This window comes from Rhinopithecus bieti, unplaced genomic scaffold, assembly GCF_001698545.2.
Source record: "Rhinopithecus bieti isolate Rb0 unplaced genomic scaffold, ASM169854v2 scaffold_23862, whole genome shotgun sequence".
Lineage (NCBI taxonomy): Eukaryota > Metazoa > Chordata > Mammalia > Primates > Cercopithecidae > Rhinopithecus > Rhinopithecus bieti.
Genome location: NW_016811338.1, coordinates 1,188,522 through 1,195,162, shown reverse-complemented (window position 1 = coordinate 1,195,162; position 6,641 = coordinate 1,188,522). Strand labels below are relative to the sequence as shown.

Sequence of the window (6,641 nt, the reverse complement as noted above, 5' to 3'; positions counted from 1 at the left end):
CTGCTCAGCTGCTCATAGGTGAGTAAAAGCTCTTTAGCCAAAGCAAATATTTTATGTAGAAAAATATATGTCTTAAAATATAGAATTGAGGCAGTGACTTGTAAACTCCTTGATACAAAAGTGTAAATGGTTCCCATAACAAATTGCTCATTTAGGGGAGGACTGGGCTCTCAACGGCACTGGGCGCCATCACACATTGTAGAGGAGGATGAAATGGCACGAAGGGCACGAAGGAGCTCTAAAGAAAGAAAAGATCAGGCCAGGTGCCGAGGCTCATGCCTATAATCCCAGCACTTTGGAAGGCCCAGGCGGGCAGATCACTTGAGGTCAGGAGTTCGTAACCAGCCTGGTGAACGTGACAAAACCCCGTCTCTAATAAAAATACAAAAAATAGCAGGGCATGGTGGCGTGTGCCTGTAATCCCAGCTACTTGGGAGGCTGAAGCAGGAGAATTGCTTGAACCGAGGAGGAGGAGGTTGCAGTGAGCCAAGATCACACCATTGCATGCCAGCCTGAGCAACAAGAGTGAAACTCCGTCTCAAAAATAAATAATAATAATAAAGAAAGATCAGAGCTGCTGAACACCAGCTGTACAAATTTCACAATTTTATATATTTTGGAAGACATAAATTTCATGAAATGGACAGCACTATACAATCCTGCCTTTTAAAATAATTTTCTTGAAGTATGTTTGCCTTGTACTAATTGCTAATTAAATAGAACTGTCCTAGTATGACAGTTACATAATTTCTTCTCATGTTCAGTTTTCAGAAAAATATACTTTAACAACTGATACTTTTTTATTTCTATAAGCAAATGGAATATTTAGATATTGGTCACTTTTCTCCAGTATGTTCTGTAGATGAACTGAAAAACCCTAATTCCCTGGTACTGCCGCCAGGAAATCCATCCTTTTTGTTTTTCCTTATTTGTTTGCATTGAGAAACCAGGATTACTTCTCTCCCTTCTGTCCATTTTTCCCAACAAATCACCATCCCTGTGGATGGTGCTGTGGAGCCTCTGGGTTTTTTGCTGCAATAGACATCTCAGTGGCAGACGTCAGATGCACCTCAGGAAGTTGGTTGCAAAATCTTGGCCCAAATCAAGGATGTTACTGTTTTCTTTTCTGTGCTAACACTTCATCCTCTCTCTGCTTTTCTCTCTTCCCACGTCTCAGTAAGTCTGCCTGTGTCTCTGTCTGTTTGTCTGTGTCTCTTTTAGGCTATGTGACTCATCTGCAAACTCTTAGCCCAGTGAGTTGGCAATTGTTAACCCATAATGTCTGAAATTGATTTCTTCTGTCTGAATAGTACCTCTAGAGTTTGGAGAACAGCAACAAAAGGATACAGTAATATATAAAAACATGAGTGAGCCCAGACCTATTCTAAAGAAGTTCTTTTTTATTCATAATACATATGTAAGAGAGTGTATATATTTAAAGGAATGGAATGTATTTGCATTAAATCAGAATCTGATGGCCCACCAAGATATAAAATCAAGCAAGAGCTATCACAAAGTCTGCCTTTCCAACAAGACTCCATGTTGTCCCCTCTGTTCTCATCATGGGGCTACCTAGATCCCACCATCCCGGGACTGGGTTGGGGCACCTTGACACCCCTGACCTGCCTTTCACTATCCAATGGCCCACCCCGCTACAAGGGAATCATCCTTCTGTAATTGCAATGTAAAATTTTTTAAAGAATGGCCATTTTACAAATCCTCATAGGATTATTCCATTTTGAGGAATAATTCTGGTAATATGTCAAAATGACTTATTTTCTATATTTCAAATTTTCTCAAAATTTTCCCCTTTAAGCTTTTTTTTCTTACTTCCACATTTTTAGCTCTTAATTCTTCCTTATCCTTAATCTCATCTAGAATAACAGCTTCAGGCTCTCATCCCACTGGGTTTTGTCATTTTGCCTGAAATTTTTACTGCTTCTTTAGAAATGTCTTTTAGAATTTGGTTTTAGCCTTTATTTTCAATTTGATTTCTCTTATTTCAAATTGTAAATTTTAGCTTTAATGTTTAACATTCTTATTAGACCTCAACTCTCCTAATTTATAGGAACATAAGCGTTAATAAAACATTTTCATGTGTTTAGCTTTTCTCAACATTTTATGTTCTTACAAATGCTTATTTCCCCAATTGTTTCTCTTCACCCATCCTTTCCAATATCTTTTTTATAATATTTGTTGAGAACATTGCCCATTTGTGCTGAAATTGCTTAATGAGTCTAAGTCATCAAAAAATAGGAGCAGATAAATATTTCACTCCTAGAATTGTCCTTATGATTATTTCACTGGTTTTTCCAAACAGATCTCCCGGACCTAATACTTCATAATGGTGGATATGAAAAAACAAACATAAGACACTTAATCTGTAGGTTAACCCTTAGAATATAAAGTTTTTCCAGGTATGTTTTTCTTCTTAAAAACCTCCTACCATCCAAGCCTTATGTGAAAAGATACAAATTTTGACACTTATCACTTGTCTCCATATACTATACTGTACCATGAGCCTGGGTGTTTTAGAAGTTCAAAGCTAAGGCAAGGCTCTCCATCCACTGTCCCGGGTCGGAAATCCTAAACAGGCAGGTGGCGATGGGCCTTCTGATGGTTACTTACGATTCATAATATGGGAGAGGAACCACAGATATCTTCTACTTACACTTGAATGCTCAATACATTTTCTGGGTTGTGTCAATTCCCTTCTCAGAGGAGTCATCCGAGAATCTCCTCAGTGTTAAAATCCATAGATTCTTTCTCTCATTGAAAGAGTTAAGACAAACCTTGCAATGAGAATTTTATCCAAATTCTTCTGGGGTGGGACGTCCTGTTTTTGTCAGAAATTATGTTGAAGGATTTCTGGCTACAAAAATATACCAGAACCTAAAGAGAGTAGAAATATTTTGCACTAGGGCATGCTTTTTGGTTCTAAGAAAATCTGAGATGACAACTAGATGGAGATGCTCTTCCTAAAGGAAAACTAGATATTCTTCTGGGAAAAACAGAATTTCTAAAAGACAATTTAAACAGTCCATCAGGGTATAGACAAGAATCAAATTGTTCCTGATTTTCTGTACTATATATCACTCTTGTTAAACTCTAATATGTGGTAATATCTTATTATGGAGGTTAATTTGAATTTGGGTAATTAACAACGGCGTTGAACATCTCTTTATGTATTTGTTGGCCATTTGGGTATGTTCTTTGATGAAGTGTGTTAAAATCTTTTGCCCATTTTTAATTGGGATTTTTTTATCTTATTATTTAGCCATAAGGGTTTTAATACGTTCTTAATACAAGTGATTTGTTAAATACATATTTTAAAATTTATTTTCTATTCTTTGGCCTTTCTTTTATTTTCTTAAAAACCCAGAGATGCTATCTGTGTGTTTTTGCTGAGATTATGCAGCAAGCCAGCTTGATTCTACTTCTAGCATTATTTCCACTATGCAGCACTGAGGGCAATTTTCTCTGCAGCAACTTTACTGACTATTCAGGAAATATACCATAGATCAGGAGCTTATAGATAGGGAGCAGACTGAGGACAGGAATCTGTAATAACTCTGTTGCTTCTTAAGAAGGAATTCCTTGGCAATTTGCTATGTGAGGAGCTTTCCAGGCTCAAGTGCTAATTGTAATTCCTTTGTTTTTAAAATAACTGATCGTAGAATAAATAAATCTTACTTTCTCTTTTAAAAACAGGCTTCAATATGCTAAAATATTCACTCTATATATAAACAAATGTAAGCTTTAATAGAGTGTCAAAAATGGCTTTACAAAAATGTCAATGGGTCAGTTGCTATGAATAGTTTATACATAAGCACAGAATGTTGCTGAATTAATAGAATCCCAGTCATTCAAGACCATGACAATGGTCTCAGTTATTCTCATCTCCACAGAAACACACATTCTACCAGAGCATCCCAAATTCATGAAGAATATTGATATATTTGTGCTGATTCATTCATGTTCTTCCACCTAATCTCCTGAAGTAACTGAGTGGGTGTTTTGGAAATTTAAATCTAATTTAAATTAGAAGGAGATGCAAAGTGACCCAGACTTGTATTTAACCAAAACCTTTTGTCTAATGCATCTAACCAACTTATGTAATTGTTCTCACTAACAACAAAACTGGTTAAAATGTTTCCTAATGATGTGAAAGAACTGTTGTTTATACACACAGCAACTAATTTATTTTAAGACAGTTTCAAAATCATTGAGAAGAACCACATCTCCTAAATAATTCACTTTAAAGAAAATGGCAACTTATTATTTACCAAGAGATTGTTATATTGCAAAGAGAAAAGATTTTGGAACACACACACGAGTCTCCCCTCAACTGAGACAAATGTGTATTCTTTCCATTTTGTAGCTGCAAGCTTCTGACTTCCTCTAATGCCCCATAATGTTGTAAACATTTCTTTAAAAACCAGAAAATAGAACTTCCTGTTTTTCCGATCGGAACCATGGAGGGTGTAGAAGAGAAGAAGGAGGTTTCTGCTGTGCCAGAAACCCTTAAGAAAATGAGAACGAATTTCACAGAGCGGAAGATCAAGCGCCTGAGAAAGAAGTTTACCCAAAAGATGCTTCAAAAGGCAAAAGGAGGAAGTTTATCTAAGAAAAAGCGAAGCACTATCACAAGGAATATAGGCAGATGTACAGAACTGAAATTTGAATGGCGAGGATGGCAAGAAAAGCTGGCAACTTCTATGTACCTGCTGAACCCAAATTGTCATTTGTCATCAAGATCAGAAGTATCAATGGTGTGAGCCCAAAGGTCCGAAAGGTGTTGCAGCTTCTTCGCCGTCATCAAATCTTCAATGGAACCTTTGTGAAGATCAACAAGGCTTCAATTAACATGCTGAGGATTGTCGAGTCATAGATTGCATGGCAGTACCCAAATCTAAAGTCAGTAAATGAACTAATCTACAAGCGTCATTATGGCAAAATCAATAAGAGAATTGCTTTGACAGATCATGCTTTGATTGCTCGATCTCCTGGTAAATATGGCATCATCTGCATGGAGGATTTGATTCATGAGATCTATGCTGTTGGAAAATGCTTCAAAGAAGCAAATAACTTCCTGTGGTCCTTCATATTATCCTCTCCATGAGGCGGAATAAAGAAAAAGACCATCTATTTTGTAGAAAGAGGAGATGATGGCAAGAGGGAGGACCAGATCAACAGGCTTATTAGAAGAATGAACTAAGGTGTCTACCATGATTATTTTTCTAAGCTGGTTGGTTAATAAACAGTATCTGCTTTCAAACTGAACAACAACAACAACAAAAAAAAAACACCTGAAAATAAATACACCTGGAGAAGATTCCCTAACCCAAGAATGAACCAAGGATTTCTCTGAATTGTGGGCTTGGATTCTTGGCTAGTCATGTCCTTTTATCCACGCTATAAGCATGTTCCCAGCTACCTAGATACAGAGGATAGTCTATCCCAGTTTTTAAAAGGGCAACTCCTTGCTTACTTTCCCCCAGATTTGCAGACTCATTAATTTATTACACAATCAAAAATGCAAGCTACGTTTCTGCCTGATAACTTTCTGGCACACTGGGCCTTCTTAGGCCTATGGGTCATTAGAATGACTTGCAGACTTTGGACATGATGAAACCTCAGATTACCACAGTTCTATTTATTTTTTATATATCAGTTTTTATAAAAGTCTAAGTTACATATGACTATAGTTTAAGGTTAAATATTCCATTAATGTTGTTAAATAAAATAGCAATTTTCCTGACCACTTCTCCTTGTCCCATTTTCTCCTCTCTACAAGCAGCCACATTCAATTCTATTAAAGCTGATATTTTAAGAAATTGATTTGATATCATTAAGTAACATGTTTGCTAATTCTTGATTAGTCAGTTTTAATTTTGTGAAAAGATTATCCATTATGGCAGATGAAGACGAAGCTTCATTTCTTCCCTTACCCCTCTACATTTCCTCTTTTTCATCTCCCTACTCTCCCATAGAGTTATACCATAATTTCAATTGATCGATATTCAATATTTACAGGACTACAGTAACACTATTCTCAAATGAGATATGCAGTAAACCAATTGCTTTCATTTACTGTACAACTCTCTGTCCTGCAGTTAATCATTGTATAATTGTTTAATTTTCTACGTAATTAGCACTAATTTAACCCCAAAGTTTCTCCCAATCCTGTATCTTCCCTCAGGAAACAGAGACACATAAAGTAATATCTCAATTTCATCTTCTTGAAGAAATATCTCCTGGAGACCTATGAAGAGTGCTCACATGAACCTGTTGCTTGCTATGCCTTTATCCCTCCTGGACATTCCTTTCTTCTCTCCTCTATCAGAAATAAAATAGCAAAGTATTGATTTTCCTATTCTTTTTAATCCCATACCTTTCTCATTCTTAGGTTACTTATTGTAATAGAGAATATTTGCCAGTATTTCCCTAAGATTGGAAGTATTCAGGGGAAATTTTTTGAGAACCTACATACCTAAGAATATCTTTATGTTTTTTGCATTCTTGGTTGATAATTGTCCTGATTATAAAACTGTAGATGGAAAATGATTTTTCCTTCAGAATTTTGTGTTCTAGCTTCTAGGATCATGGAGAACTCACATGATTCATGATTCTTTCTTGGC

The 6,641-nt window shown here is 36.2% G+C and overlaps 1 pseudogene; it reads left to right on the top strand.

The window, feature by feature from the left end:
• The first annotated feature begins 4,475 nt into the window (after nt 1-4,475).
• LOC108543310 (60S ribosomal protein L7 pseudogene) lies at nt 4,476-5,260 on the top strand (annotated as a pseudogene).
• The last annotated feature ends 1,381 nt before the right edge of the window (nt 5,261-6,641 follow it).